The sequence below is a fragment of the Amblyomma mixtum genome, chromosome 10 (assembly GCF_055824585.1).
Source record: "Amblyomma mixtum isolate Tamu chromosome 10, ASM5582458v1, whole genome shotgun sequence".
Taxonomy (NCBI): Eukaryota; Metazoa; Arthropoda; class Arachnida; order Ixodida; family Ixodidae; genus Amblyomma; species Amblyomma mixtum.
In genome coordinates, this window is record NC_143021.1 from 160,779,462 (window position 1) to 160,795,658 (window position 16,197).

At 51.3% G+C, this 16,197-nt stretch overlaps 1 protein-coding gene and 1 pseudogene across 1 annotated transcript in view; both read left to right on the forward strand.

Annotated features, from left to right (window-relative positions):
- LOC149327525 (uncharacterized) overlaps positions 1-16,197 on the forward strand; it is a 753,829-nt gene that overhangs the window by 365,739 nt on the left and 371,893 nt on the right. The window lies entirely within an intron of this gene.
- LOC149327530 (uncharacterized) lies at positions 4,189-15,306 on the forward strand (annotated as a pseudogene).

Consider the following 16,197-nt stretch of genomic DNA (forward strand, 5'->3'; position numbering starts at 1 on the left):
ATAATGATTTTTCGTGGAGTCTAGGAAAAACGCAGGGACCCCAAATTGCATTAAGGGTTGACAATGGTGTAGGATTCGAAGCTATTGACTTCTTTGCAGGAAGTGGCTGGTGGGGCGTGTGAAACCATGGTTGCTCTTCCCGATCAACGCTCTTGCCATACACCAGATGCCACGGTTGGAAGGCAGAGGCTTCATACAAAGGAACCTGGTGTGATGACGTCCCTGCACGCTGATCTCGTCACGTCCCTCCAGCGAATGGGATTTCTCTGTTCTGCCGACGTCATTGATGAAGTCGATGCCCGTCAGCCTATCAAGATTTTTCTGGACTCTGGACGGCACCTCGATTTCCTTCGTGGGGGCATGTACACTACACCATGATACTTCACTTTCGGTGGCCAAGAAAATATTGTTTCTCATGGTTGTGGCAAGATACGCAGTGCTCAGTTATAGCACGAGAGGCAGCATCTTCCTTCTTGGCACCGTTAAAGTGCTTCTTTAGACTCCTTTCAAAGCTCACAGCCTCGCTAAAGAAATGTAGTAGCAATAAGGAATACTGGATGTTATAAACGACGGACAGTTATTTTTTTTATAGTTCACGATCTCCGCATGGTGATGCATTTATGCCTGGAATATACTTCTTTTTGCAAGGCAGCGTTTACATGCAAGTTCAAGTGACCCAGATGAGTGCTTCGGCTAGATCCCCTACCGGCCCCACCCCTGAGCCTGACCCACACACTCGACACCCTAACCCACACCCTCTTCCACTGCGCGGCGGATCCTCCCCCGCGGCGCCTTGAGCACCTGACCAGCTGGGAGGAATGCGAAACCTTGTTGCACTCCGCGGACCGGGCCTACAACCTCATGAGGACTCATGTCTCAGTGCTGTAGGGCTCTGCGGGGCCCCAACGGCCTATGTGCCGTAAACATGTTTGAAACAGAAAAGCGCCAATGGGACGAGTACAAAAAAGGAACATGAAGCAACAGGAAAAGCGCCAACTATCAACTGAGGTTTATTGCACCACACCCTGCACATATACGAAACACCCAGCCGTATAACATAAGCCAAACACCAGGAAAGAACTAGAGAACCAGAATTAACAACCAAAGTCAGCACACAGATTACAGGCGAACGAGGAGGCTTTGTGTTCCTTTTTTGTCCACGTCCCATTTACGCGTTTATGTTTCAAACATGGCTACGAACAAACTAGCCCAAGCCAAAGTACTTCTAGCGCCCTAAACACCCTTCGGTGCAATAAAGCTTTCTCTCCAGCTCTACTTTTGTGACCATGCCGAGCTGAGAACTAAATCATTCGAGCGCCGTGCTGTTGCAACTTTCATATTACCACATAAAATGCATAGACTGGCTCTTCGCTAAAAGCAGATGTAAGCATGAAATGCACTGAAGGAAAGGCATAGATTATTGTAGAACGGTAACAGATACTGATAGTCGCATCTGTCCTGTAGAGCGTCCCTCATCGGCCATTTTCCTTTTTCACAGATTTTCTCCGCGAGCGACAGTGCCGCGGTAGATCAATGATTACGGGCCTCGTCTACCAAGCCGGAGTACCCGGGTTTCTACCCGACCGCGGCGGCCGTGTTTCGATGGAGGCGAAACGCGAAAGGCACCCGTGTGCAGTGCGATGCCAGTGCACATTAAAGAAAGATCCACAGGTGGTCGAAATCATTCCGCAGGCCTCCACTACGGCCCACTTTCTTCCTGTCTTCTTCCACTCCCATCTTCCTAACTTCTCTGACGGCGCGGCTCTGGTGTCTACTGATATATGCCAGTGTTTTACTGCGTATTTTCTCAACTCAAAATCAATTTTCTCTCTTCAAAATCAATTTTCAATTTTTTTTGCAGTGCTCCCAGTTTTTCTTGCCACTTTTTAATGTGATACGACACGCGCCACGAGCGCACGCCAGGCGCCGAAGAGGGGATAGTGCTAGTATTTTCTCTTCACAGAACGCTGGGACTGCCGCCTCGGCCGGACGTCACCTCTCTTTATTGAATAGAATGTTGATCACTACCCACACTGCCGCCTCCGCTCCGTCGACCCAGCACGCACTTTGCCCTCCCCTTATATACTCTCGCGATATCGCCAAGTTCACACAGACCCCTCCCGTACCCTCTGCCACCAACCTAAAGCCACTCTCTACCATATCCTTTTTCTCTGCCCGGCGGATCCTCCCCCGCGGGGCCTGGAGCACCTTACCAATTGGGAGGCTTGGGAGACCCTACTGCGTTCTGAGGACCCGGCCAAGCGAGCCATCGCCGCAGGCCGGGCTGCCGGCGTCATGAGCCTCCGGGACATGAACGTTTGAGTGCAGTGGGGTGTGCGGGGGCTTAATTAAGGACCTACGTGTTCAAAACTGGCTTGTTCTAAATAAAGTTTTCATCATCATCATAATCTCTTTGAAGAACAGCAAATTACAGACGGCTGCTTGACGTGCTGATCGATGGCAATTGGCAAGCTGACTGCCTAGTGAAGGCAATTCACGCGGCGCTGCTGCTTCGTTCAACACGTCCCGCCAGAAGTGCCCGTGCGGCTCTCGGGCTGGCTCAGCTCGCCCACCACGCACTATCACAATGTACTAGAATAGGGCCAGTGTGTTCAGACGGCGGAGCGCGTCACGCACTGCTTTGAAACCGGCAGCGTAGACAGGTCCCGGATGTATGCGGCGGCGCTGCAGTGACACGGGCTGTACGAATGCGTTCGCGGTGTGTTGGGGCCGTTTGCGGCGTGCTTGCTGAGCTCCAGCTTGCTTGCGAAGAAACGACGTATTTCGGTCGCTCGAGCTGAGTGATGTTTTGCTGCAGTGTTCGCGAGTGAGAGTCAATGCCTAATTAAATACCTATTGACGTCTCGACTAAGTGCAGATACGTTATATAACTTCTTAGGAATTGGAAGGAAGTAATGCGGATCCAACGATCACACAAAGCCGTCTCACTGTTGGATCTTTGTTAATTGCCTGTCTTTTTATAACTTGGCGAAAAAAATACTATCACTGAGGTACGTGAAGATTTGTTCTCGTTACTTCAGTCATCTGATTATTCTGACATGAAAGGGAATGTTGCGTCACTTGACGAGTCAGTTGAAGCTGGAAATGTCACGCTGGTAGAACAAAGGCTAAACAGTGTTCCAGCTGAGCACCGGGCTTACGTGGAGGAAAAGAGCGACGACCGCCTGATTCATTATATGGCGGGATATGTTGCGTGGAAATTTCTCACTCGCAACAAATATGAGGACTGCCGCTCTCGTCTTTTTGCAGAACTCTAGTCTTAGAAGCAGGGTGTTGGGCTCGACGCGCCGTCTGCAGCGACGACAGTTGGCGCCAACGGGACTGGGTTATGTGAATAACGGCCGGTTCCAGCACGCTGAGTGTGTGTGTATTTGTGTACGCGTTTGCTTGCGGTGTCCCGTTCTGGGAAGTGTTTTGTTCGCGCACACATGCGCCCGCCGGTGGCTCCTTACCCTCTCCTTCGAGGTCGAGAAACGGCCGTCGCCCCCTCCTTCACGGCCGAGAGACACTGCTGGCTAACTTTTGCGGCAGCTGTTATCGGCGGCTGCTGCGGGGGGAAGCGCGGCGGCGCAACCAGGGGACGGAGGCCCCTAAATCCGCTGTCGGCGGAAACGCGTCTGTTTGGATTCTCAAGTTCGCTCAAAACCGACAGCGGACCGACAGCGAAAGGGAGTCCATCACGGGGCGGAACGGCTCCGACTTGACAGCGAGAATGTGTATATCACCTTAGTTGCCGCCAAAGGACTCCTAATTCCACGGAACGATGGGTGAACAAAATACACAAATCGACCATCTGTGCGTGGGAGGACCGGCGAGAGTGTGAATGTTCCGCCTTTTTGTCACGGTGGGAGGATCAGCGAGAGGGTGATGTTCCGCCCTTTTGTGGGCGGGTTTCGTCAAGGAATGTGATTGGCGATGTTCGAACAACCAAGTTTCCCCAGATAGGTACCTGGGGAATTGAAAATGTATAAAACGTGGCTTCAGTGTGCTTCTAAGGGGGAGACTCCTGATAACCTGCTATGTAAATAAAATCGTCTATCTTTCTGGCAGTAACCGGCTGCATCTTATTCCGCAGGTTGCCGGAGAGAAGAACAACTTCGGAGACCATCCCGAGGTACGAACCACATTGCACTAACCTATCTGGCGCAGTCGACAGGATCTCCAACGATGGGCGAGTGAGAGCAGCAGCGGTGGACGGCGGACGAGACTGGTGGCGTGGACGGCGGACCCGAGAACGTCACTGAGGAGCCAGCGGCCTGCCAAAGCGAGTCCCTCCAGACCTGTGGAAGAAGAGAGCACCGCGGAGCGACTCTTCAGAAGTCAGGCGAGTGCCTCTTGGTTTCCTGTCGGGCGCAGTTGATGACAATGCCATATAACTTGCGAGACAGGGAGGTTAACACCACAGATGCGGAGTCGGACGGGGTTGAAAGCTTGCAGGAGTTGGCGGTGACCAGTGACGCGGTGGGGGATCTGAGTAGCGCCATAGTGGAAACAGCGTCGGAGCAGCAGATGAAAATGCTGGAGCTTCGATTTAAAATTGCTGAAGCAGAAAAAGAAAAGCAACGCTTAATTCTGGAGAGCCAGAAGTTGTGAGCCCAAGAGCGGGCTGAGTCCCACGAAGAACGTAACAGCGGAGCGCTAGCTGTGGATAGGTCAGACGAGGATAGGCGCCTAAAATATGCATCCTTATTGAAAGGAGTACTAGCACCGATGCCGAGTCGGGAATTCCTAGTGCCCGGGTGGTTTGAGGATGTGGAGGCGACTCTTGATTCATATGACGTCCCGTATGAGTGGCGGGCCGGGCTTGTCTTGCCACAGTTGAGTGTAAGAGCACGCGGATTGCTTTCTACGTTGACAGCCGAAGAAAGAAAGGAGTATAAAAAAATCAAGCAAAGTATTCTAGATGGAATGAGGTTGTCAGCAGCAGAATATAGAAGGGTGTTTGAGGGGTCGGCAAAAGCAGCAGATGAGACATGGGGCCAATTCGCAATCCGGCTGCGAAACTATTTTGAATACTATACAAAAACCTCGAAGGCTACCACTTTTGCAGAATTAAAGCAGTTAATGGTCACAGACAGGTTGAAGGAGTGCTTAGCAGCTGAGGCACGGGCTCATATTGTTGTCAATGAGAATTAGAGGTTCCTTTCTCCGGGCGAAGTGGCCAAGCTGGCGGAGAGTTTCGACGAAAGCGTCAGATGCAAACCAGGGTCAGCAGCTCATTTGGGAGGCCATCGAAAGAGGCCGAGTGGGGATCAGAAGGAGCGGGCCGGTGCAACACCTCATCAAGGGGAGAATTCTACTTTAAGAGGATTGAAGGGACGGTGCTTTGAGTGCAAGTCAACAAATCACTTCGCTAGAGATTGCCCTCTCAAAAGGACAGGGGATAAGGCAGGCAGACGAGGCCAAGAAAAACCAGGAGACCGCGCCGTGGTGGCTAAAGTGAATGCTCCTTTGGAAGAAATAGCTCCCGCGAATGAGGTTGGCATGCAGGAAACAGAGAGGGTAGGTAGGAATTGCCTCGAAACAGTAACATTGAAAAGTTCGGAACAAAGCATTAATGCTGTGATTGATTCCGGGACTGAAATGACTGTTATCAGGCGAGCTCTAGTGCCGAAGTGTGAGGCAGCTGGTTCCACAATAAAGCTGAGGGGAGCTTTCGGCGATGAAGTAAGAGCTGACCTTGCATATGTGCCTCTCAGAGCAACAGAAGGTGCACGGTTTGTCTCGTTCGACAAGGCACAACCAGCTTTGCTATGTGCGCTGACAGACAAACTGTTGGCCGGAATAGACGCGCTCATAACTCCCGCAGACTACAGACAACTCCTTGAAGAAAGGGCAGTTGTAAACGAAGTTGTTTCAGAGGCAGAGACCGAAGGCGGTGAAAAGGAGACGACAGAGCATAAAAATCAGCAGACGGGTGCGTCCTTGGCGGTTACGGGAACAGACGAAGAAGCCGAGAAAAAGCAGAGCGCGCGGCAAGTTTTCCGTGAGGCTCAGGAAAATGACTCGTCGCTGCAGGAGGCATGGAAGCAGGCTAGAGCTGGCACACATGGAATGAGAATCCAGGATGAGTTACCCTATCACCAGGAGCACGTGGTGGGACGCATGTGCACACAGTTGGTGCTGCCATCGCATAAACGACAGGAAGCACTAGTGAGGGCACACGATTCGCCTTGGGCAGGCCATTTGGGAGAGCGAAAGACATTGCAGCGCATAAAAATGTCATTTTATTCGCCGACCATGGGCCGGGAGGTCAAGGATAATTGTCACTCCTGCCACCAGTGCCAAATCAGGGCCCCCATGAAAACACAGGACCGTGTACCCATAACGGCATTGGCTAGGCCTAGTGCACCCTTCCAGGTGGTATACATGGATTGCATCGGTCCACTGGATCCACCATCAGCAAGGGGACATCGCTACGCACTGTGTGTAGTTGATTTGCATACTAGATGGCCTGAGGTTGTTTGTTTGAGGTCCTTAACAGCTAAGGCTACGTGTGACGCGCTCACCCAGATATTTTCCAGAATGGGAGTGCCAGAGACCATATGTTCAGATCAGGGCACAAATTTTACATCAAATTCAACGCAAATCATGCTGCAGAAAATGGAAGCGACTCCCAGATTTTAAAAGGATGCTGTTTCACATTGTAAGCGTGCATGGACGTGAGTGGGATCGTATGGTGCCATTCCTACTTTGGGCTTATAGAGAGGTGCCACATGCCATCACGGGTAAATTACCGTTCGAGCTTATGTATGGTAGGATGCCTGTCGGACCTCTGGCTATACTGCAAAAGACGTGGTCAGGAGACTGGGTTGTTCCCGACTCATTGGCAGTGCCAGCAACAGACTATCTCGAGAAATTGAGAAATGATCTCGAGGAAGCCAGTAGGGAAGCGGCAAAAAGTAGCGAGCTCGCGCAGCAGGCTTATGTGGGGAGGTACAACTTGAGGACCACCGACAAACAATTTTCTCCAGGTGACCAGGTTCTTTGGCTGGAGAAAGAAGGCGATGGGAAGTTAATGGCACACTGGAAAGATCCAGTAACAGTTGTGGCAAAGGTGCGGCCATATAGCTATACGATTGAGCTAAGTGACGGCACGCGCCGATCAGTGCATGCAAATAAGCTTAGGCCGTACAGCGCGAGGGTCAACACAGTAGGCATAGTATTTGAAGGCGACACGGATTTTGGAGAACTTCCCGCGTGGTCAGATGCAACGACAGCAGTTGAGGAGCTGGAACGTGCAACTCTCAGCCATTTAGATCTTCTGCAGCAAAGGCAGGTAAAGGAACTAATCGGGAAGCACTGTGAGGTGTTCAGTGATAAACCGGGCCGCTGCAACTGGGGAGTGCACAAAATCAAGCTAAAAGATGGGGCGCAGCTGAAGCGCGCGTATCCTTACAAGGTGCTGTCGTGCCGGCGCCCACATTTCGCTGGCGGGCCTGTCTAAACCAGTGCTGCGCGTCCGCCGGCGCTCAAAGCAGGCCCAGACTTTCTCGGACAAGTCGCGACATGCAGCGTGACTCATCCCGCCGCCGCGGCGTCGACACGGACCCTTCCTCCTGTCCTCCTCTCCGTCGGTGCGAACTCCTTCGACGATCGCCGGCTCTCGACCATTGGTCTAATTTGAACGGTGGCCAGTGATTGGAGGATTTGAACGGCTGGCTGCCGTAACCGTTTCCAGCGGCTTTAAAAGCGGAGCCGCGCTGAACCCGAGCAGCAGACGGGCAGCAGAAGAGCCATCACGCCGGAGCTACGCTCGCCGCCGGGGCCGCCCTTCTTTTTTGTGCTAGCCCGTGGTGCTCTTGGCCCTTGTATCATGTAAAAGCCCTTGTACTTACTGTACATAAAAGTTCATTTGACTCACCGTCGCCTCGACCGTTTCCTGGCTCGGAGGCCCAGACCCAACAGTGGTGGCAGCGGTGGGATGCCCCAGACCCAACAGTGGATGGCAGCTGCGGGATCGACCGGCGTCAGCTACCTCGGCGCGGTGAGTGCCTGATGTTTTCCCCTCAATTCGCCAGACTGCTCTAGCACACGTGATTGTAGTCTAGAGTAGGGCTGTGTGTGTTGCACTGGAGAGAGCTTTGCTGTTTCGAGCCAAGTCGGAGCGCTTTGAAACGAAAGCTGGTGCAGAGGAAGTAAACGAGGCGTTTTGGAAAGAATTACTTGCGCGTGTCATGCTAGTAGCGCTATAGTAGTGAACGGCAAGGGAATTCTAAGAAAAGGGCAAACTACAAGAGGCTATTGTGAGCGATGGAGAACTTCAAAGTGAAGGAACTCATCGAAATTTGTGAAGAGTTGGGCATTGATTTGGGCCCCGCAAAACGAAAGCATGCGATTCTTGAGATCATGCGGAAGGAGAATGTAACGGCTGAGGAAGCCAATGAGGCCTGGGAAGAGATCACAGAAAGCCGTGAGCGCGAGGAGGCCAAAAGACGCCGTGAGCACGAAGAGGCAGAAAAACGGAAGCAGCTTGAGCTCGAAGAGGCAGAAAAACGGAGGCAGCTTGAAACAAAACGGTATGCTCGCGCTAAGAAACTGATGGACCTGGAGCTTGAAGCGCATCAGATCGATTTCGAGAGATATAAAACATTGTCCGCTCTGCATGAGACTAACGGTCAGCAGCTGAGAGACAGGCCGCAGCCCTTCGTGATCGCCGAAGATATGGCGAAATATTTGGCGGAATTCGAGCGCGTCTGCGAGAGAAAGCGCGTTGAGCGGAATGGTTGGGCACAGAAGTTGGTAGCCCTGCTTTCTAGCGAAGCGTTTGACGTTGTAAAGCGCCTGTTGGACGACGGCTTGGCAGACTACGATGAGCTGAAAAGCTTCTTACTGGCGAAATATGACGTGTCACCGCTGGACCTTCGCCAAAGGTACCTGCGAGAGAATAGCACTCCATCGTTCAACGATTTTCCGTACCAGTTTAAAGCCGACATTTTAGAGTGGCTCGAAAATGCTGAACGGTCGGAAGATCGTGACGCAGAGGTAGAGTGCGTAGCTGTAGAGCAGATCTGCCAGTGCGGCACAGAGGAAGGTAGTCCGTACGTGGCAGATGTAACTGCTGCTGTAACATTGGGAATTTCCCCGCATTCGTCAACTGAGAAAACCTCTACACCATTGGATAAGGTAGTCACAGCATCGGACGATGCACTAACAGAGGTCTCGCCCATTGAGATTGTGGCGGAGTTACCGGAAAGCGAATCTCCTAGCCTGTCGAAAGCAGGAGAAGTTGCCGAACAGGGCAGAGAGGACGTCCGTCTGGACATTAGTGAAAACGCTTGCGCCGACGCAAGCGAAGTAGATGAGGACGGCACACCGTGTTGTGGAGCGCGTTCGGCAGAGATGCAGAAACCCGAAACTTACGATCAACGGAAGCAGGCGCATGGAGAGTTTGCGGACGCTGAGTTGTGCGTTAGTGTCTCTGGCGAGGAATGCAAAACGAGTCCCGTGCTTTCGCACTGCTCTGAGCTTTGCGACATTCCAGAAAGCAGCTGCAGTAGCGGGAACACCGCGACTGAGTGCACAGCCGACACGCGAGCTGCGTGTCAACACTAATGTCAGGAGAAAACACTGGTTCGTCTGCGCCTGAAGAAGCTGAGGCGCTGGACGACAGTGGAGAACAGAACGCTCCAGACAACATAGCGGCGGTAGACGTCAACCCATCCGAGAAAGATGAGGCCGAATGCGCACTCAGAGACGCTGAGCAGGAACAGCGCAGCTTTGAGGAACTTGGTGAAGGCGCCAAAGACAGGTCTGATCGAGGTAGCGCACGTGAATCGGCTGAGAATCATAGTGACATTGTCAGAGAACAGGAACCTAGGCGACGAAAGCAGCATGTGCTTCCTCAGGAGAAAATGAAAGGAAAGCACAATAAAGAAAGCTGCAATCGGAAGGAAAGTAACAGCCAGTTCCGAAAAGAGAGCTATCACCACAAGGTGATAGACAAGCAGTCCAGCCGCCGAAAGGACAGTAAAAGCAAGCTCAAGAGAGGGAGCTGTCACCGAAAGGCGGTGAAAGGCAGGCAAAAGAAAGAGTGGTGCCGCCGAGAGATGAAAGGCAGGCATAAGAAAGACGGGCGCCGCCGAAAAGAGAGAAAGGGCAAACGCGCGAAAACGGGTTTCCACCATCGGAAGCGCCAGCGTCGCCGGCAAAATGACTTCAGTAAAGTCAGTCACGTTGTCAACCGTGATGCTAGTGTCATAATCGGAGCTAGAGAAATGTGCGAGGCGTCGCTATCGCGCAAAGCGAAACACATAAGTGTGCCGAGGCTCATGGATCTTGGCAGTAATATAAACTGCAAAAAGAAATCATACAAGCATTCACGCGAGAAAGAGTATCACGGGATGAAACCGAGATACAAGAGAGCACTGCTCAGGAAGCTCAAAATAAAGGAGCGAGGCAGGGGTGAATCTTGCCGCGAGCACAGAGAGAGCAAGACGCGCAAAGGCACGTGCTCTAATGCGGGCTCTCGCTTTTCGCTGGAGTCACGGGAGAAACCGCGCTCCCACAGAAAGCGGCACGCGCGCACAGGGAAAAACGCGTGTACGGCTCAAAAAGGGCAAGATTGTACGAGGCCGCAGTGACAGGGGCAAGAAAATTGGCAAGAAACCGTCTAAGCGCTCGGCCAAGTACAGTTATCGCGATGGAAAGCCGCGATTCGAGATGACGCCACTTAGTAGGCGTGAAATCAGAAGGCCGTATAGATGCGAACCTTACATTCAGCAGAGAGGCAAAAGGGTGTGCGAGAAATTGAAGACTCGTGGGTCTCACTTGCCACCACGAACAGAGAGAAAGAAAGAACGGTCCCATCGGAATCGTTGCGCACTCGCTATGGGACGTCGCGACTGGCGCGCGAAGCGCAAAGAAAGGGACAAGTTGCCAGTCTATGAGAACGAATCGCTCTCGTACTGTAGCTCCCGTAGAAACTGGAAAGACAAGTACAGAGAGAAAGAAAAGCGCGTATACCGCGAAAGAGGCAGAGACATTAGCTACCGCGGTGGTAGAGAGAGAAAGAAAAGCGCGTCTACCGCGAAAGAGGCAGAGACGTTAGCTACCACGGTAGTAGAGAGAGAGAGAGAAAAGCGCAGCACAGCGAAAGAGGCAGAGTCACTAGTTTCCGCTGTAGCGGGTGTCGTTTACCGTCCGTTAGAAGCGAGGAAAACGCGAACGTAGACGCACTAAGCCGTGTGTTCTAAGCAAGGCTGGCTTCGCCTCCTCGTGACCTACATTTTGTCTCTTCGCGAACAGCTGTTAAGTTCGCTCGTAGTTCGGGGGAAAATTTATGTCCTCACTTGTGGCCTCAGCTGAGTGTTCTCCTGGCCGAGTGATCTCAAGAGAGCAAATTTATTCTGCATTCATTCCATTCAGAGTGTTTCCTGTTTGACACTTTGTCTGAGTTAATTACTTTAGAGTTCTGGTATCCCACATGTGTCTCTTGTTGAAGAGGGAACGAAAAGAGAACAGAAATATAGCCAGCAGAGTTTTTTGACTTTATGTCTGGCGTGTTGACGGGTGACGGAGGGCACTTGCTCGTGTTGGGTGTTGCCTGTTGTCGGTCGGTTCTTTGCAACCTGCAGAACGATCAACGACCGATGCTGTGAAGCAAGCTCTTCCAAAGGACCGAGCGAAGCTGATCCAGTCACCTGGGCGACAAAGCTGCGGAGCAGTGATCCTGTCCTGACGAGCGGGACCTGTTCATGGAAAGGAGCCTGGAGCTACCTGCGGCTGAACACCGGACGAGAACTTGGAGGAGCCTGGCGTACGAGCGCGCCCCGCATCCGAGCCACGCGGAAGTAGCTCGTCTTCGTGGCGCATTGTCTGGCGGCGGTGGTGCTGTCGTGCCGGCGCCCATATTTCGCTGGCGGGCCTGTCTAAACTAAAGTCCCTTTATGAGCTTTTCTAAAAAAAGCTAAGTACCGAAAACGTTTGCGGCGCCGCCGACGCACACTATTGGACAGCGCCCACTTCCGGTTGAGAACTGGTTCCGTTCCGCCATGTTCTTCCTAAGTCGTCCGGCTGCATAGTTCGACGGCGCTTGCACGCTACGTTTTTTCATGACGCGAGAAGCGCCCGGACTAACCTCGACTGATCGAAGCCATGCAGAGCTGCATCTACGTTTTGCCAGATTACTGTAGATGATCCTGACCTGGCTGTCTCGAAGTTTCCTTGCCGGCTTTAAATTGAGCGATGCCGCGAGCGGCGGGCATTTCGTAGTTCAGCGACTGACGAGCACGTCTGTTGCTTACGGCGCCGCCGAGTGATTCAGTTGTTTTGTGGGCGCAAGTCAGCCCAAATAAAGAGCTTCGTTTGCAAGTTTAGTTGCTGTCTTCCTGACCGCTGGACTGCCGTCACTACAACGTGACAGTATAGTTGGGCTGGCCACGGACATTCAGCGGAGGTGACTTTTTTATATTTGTCGCTGTTTGCTGGAAGTCACTTTAGTTTATCGGACGCTTTTTTTGTGTACGCAGCAGCACATGAAATGCCGGGCTGTTGCGCCTTCGGGTGCTCAACCCAGTCAGGAAAAGGGCTGGCGTTGTTTTCAGTGCCGCTGGCGAAGAACGATATTGTGCGACAGAAAGCGTGGCTCCACAGGATTGGGAGAAAAAATTCCAAGCTGACGAATTCTAGCAAGTTATGCGATGTAAGCTCAATTCCTGTTTTCCATCGTTGAGATTCGATGCTATAATAGCAAACTTTGGCTGGCGAGTCAGAATTGGTAAAGCTACCAGCTCGCACTATGCTTGACGATTGTTTGATTACGCGCTGCTGTCCGCCTTTGTCATTTCGTAAACATGCATGTCAGTGCAAGTATGCGCGCGTATTTCAGCCTACGGCTCAATTCCGGCACCTACTGCAGCTGGCCCATTGAGATCAAGTAGCCAAAAACTTTTCGCTCAGTAATGCGCCCTGAAACCGTAGCCTCTTGCGAAGTGTTCTGCAGTACGCCCCGCCAATTCTTAATAGTACCGCGCGACCGTCGACCAGCCGTCTTGTCAGCGCCTGATGACAGCGCTGAGCGGCAAAATGAGCGAGAAACAGTGCATCTGAAACAAATGCTCTTATTCTCGCTTGATTCGCGCTCCGCGCCATGATAAGCGCTCCTTATCACGAACCACATTGCACTAACCTATCTCAGGGTCTCAGAATTCACAGAAATATTTGACAGGGGAGGCTTGCTGTATCCCTCCAAGTTGATTTTTTATGCAGCAAAGAAACTTGAGGAAATATTTAGAGCCTTCTTCATCCAAGAGGAGCTGTGCAGTGACAGCATGGTCGATGTCATGATCCTCGTCAAAAAAGTTTGGTTATTCCACTGGGTGCAGATTGCATGCTGACGATTTCACATCAGCAGTTGTGCATTTTTATGTCATAACAAGGCTGCATTGTTGTGTTAAAGAACTTAATCAGTCCCGAGAAGCACGCCGAAAAAGGTAATTGCACTTAAAAGTAAGACGCTGTTCACAGCAGGCTGGTGCATCAAGTGTGTTGAGAGTCCTTTGCGTTTTTTGTCTAGATGCGCAGCTTTTTTTGCTGCATTCAGGAAGCTAACTTTATGAATGTAATTATAAAATGAATTAAGGAATTCATTTAGGTGTATTAATTCCGCTGTAGGTATCCATTGTTTGGGTGGGAGTGTACTCGCACTGTTTTTCTCTGCTTTGACATATCGTATGTAATCCTTCAGAGATCCCTTTTATTTGGCATCTTTCCGTCCTGTTTCACTGCTTTCATAGAAATGTGTGTGCGGGTGCGTCTCAGACGTGCACGTAGCCTGACTTTCGGGAGCACTTCATGATATAAGTTAAAAAATGCACGAATAAACTGTGCAAGTGTAGTCATTGCTGGTGATTCGAGAAAACGAAAGAAAGAACGAGGGACAAATGTTTATCGCGAAAGAACGTAAATTCCAAGCAGGGAAGGTATTTGGCGTTGGGCCATGTACAGTTTCGTCTCCTCTTTTAGAACAGTGGATGAGGAACGCATGAATTCATAGTCGGTGATCGCTTTAGCACATTTAAATAGTGTTTTTGTAGCATGAGAAAACCGACTGCCACGCCTTAAGGCGCGGTTATACTCTGACGTAGCGCGCGCGCGGGCGAGAGCCGGTTGTGGTCGGAGACGTCAGATCGGCGACGGTACGCCAGGCTCAGTTCGGGAGCTCTACACTCAAGCCGCTCCGACGCGAGGCAGCGCATGTGCAGAACGTTCTTCGTTCGAAAACCGGCTGGGAGAGGAGGCGAGTGGCGAAGGGGGTAGAGGGGAGGAGTGGCGTGGGAGGCGCGCGCGGTGCATTCTGGGTGGGCGGCTTCGGCGCGCTCTCGGCGCGGCCCGCGCGAAATGCAGCCGGTTGCATTCAGCGCCGGGCGCCGTCAGACCGCGCCGGAAGCCGCCGAACGCGCCGGCGATCGGGCGCCGTTTCGCCGACGTGACGTCGCCGTGCCGCACGCGCGCGCGCGCTACGTCGGAGTATAACCGCGCCTTTAAAGCACGACCAACTGACTGGTGTTTTAAGTGACTGAACTATATAGAGAGTTCGAAACACAAGAGAAGTCTATGACAATAAAAAAAATCAAAAACATAAATGAGAGGTCACGCTCTGCAAACGCGTGGTTATCCCTCCTCCCCAACAAATCTGCAAACGCAAGGCTTGAATGCGCTGGCAAGCAGCTGACCGCCCTAGCGGCTGCCTGGCTATTTTTTAAATCACTGCAAGCACCTTTTGCTGGCCATTGCAAACACCTTTTTTTTTAAATTGAATCGTAACTTCTGTTGAACCAGTGTCTCCACTGCCACCACCGTCTTGTTCACACCGAATTATTGTTCTTCTTTCGTTGTTTTTCTTCTTAAAGGTGGCGTGTTAAGGCACTGTTTGGACAAGCCAAGGCAATGCTTATTTACCTGACCAATGTGTGGCATAAGGCCCACTCGACTGGGCGACGCAAGGAGGTGTTAAAGAGGGAAGCCCGCGGTAGCTTTTAATCGCGTTAACGGAAGCGGCGTTTTTATTCGTCATCCACTTTCTTTTCGCTCACGCCACCTACGACGACGTCATGGAAAGCTCCGCCGCGAATGCACTTGCCTTGCCGCACAAACTACGGTCACCTCTATCCATTAAGTAACACGGCATTCGTACTGACAGCGCAGTAAAAAGAAAGCATAGGAAATTGTTGTTTGAGCTGAGGGCTCATTGGAGTTGCATCTGCTAGGTGAGCTTTCAGGTGTGTGAGTTAATTTGCCCACGGTGCATTGCAGGCGAGGCTCTCAACAAACAAGTCTGAATGAAGCCGTCGTAACGCACGTAACCACCTCCCATGCAAAGGCGTTGCGTGGACATGACTTAAGGTCGTCATGGCTTGCTGTGCAAGTGTACGCGCAGCGCCTGGAATTTTGTGGTCGTCAAATTTTACTGGCCGTAGCTTTCTAATAGACACACCGAGTATTAGGAAAATAGGTTCGGTTTAAGGCAAGTGTCTATGTTCTACTTGAAATTTTCTTTGTGCGGTGCCCACTCGCCCTTTAAATGTTTTAAAAAATTAACTGACTACTGGCTGCGAATTTTACACAATTTCCGCTCTCCGCGAGCACATGTTACCCTTTTGAAGAAACTTGCTTTGTTGAGCTGCCGAAAAAGAAAGGAGAAAGAACGATAGAAGAAAGAGAAGAAAATTGAAAGAAGCATTCTGCCTTCCTAAGTTCCTGAGGTATGAAACGTTTTTTACCGCGTTCTGCTTTCATGCAGACAGACTCTTTCATGCACACAGATGGGAACACAGTTTCCTTAGAAGTTTTCGTGTGATTTTTTGCAAGAGTTCTTCTCACGATCGCCACAGCGTCAGCAGCGCAAATCAGATGTGGTCCAGGGTCCAGCGTTACCTTCCGTCTAGAACAGTTCGTCCATGACCATAAACTAAAAGGATGCGGTATCTAGCCAGGTCAATTAAGTCTCTGCGGAAGTAAAAGTAAATTATTCTATGACATGAAGGCAACAAGCGTATCGTGACTTTGCCTTTGGCCTAAGTGATAAAAAGGCCTACAATTCGATTTTAATATCTTCTCACAACAATAAATCACAGGCAAAATGCCCTCACAATCAACGAAATGCGATGCTTGCTTGCCACTTTTAGGAACAAACAAAAGACCATCAAATTTACTACTTAATTTCTCACAATAGAA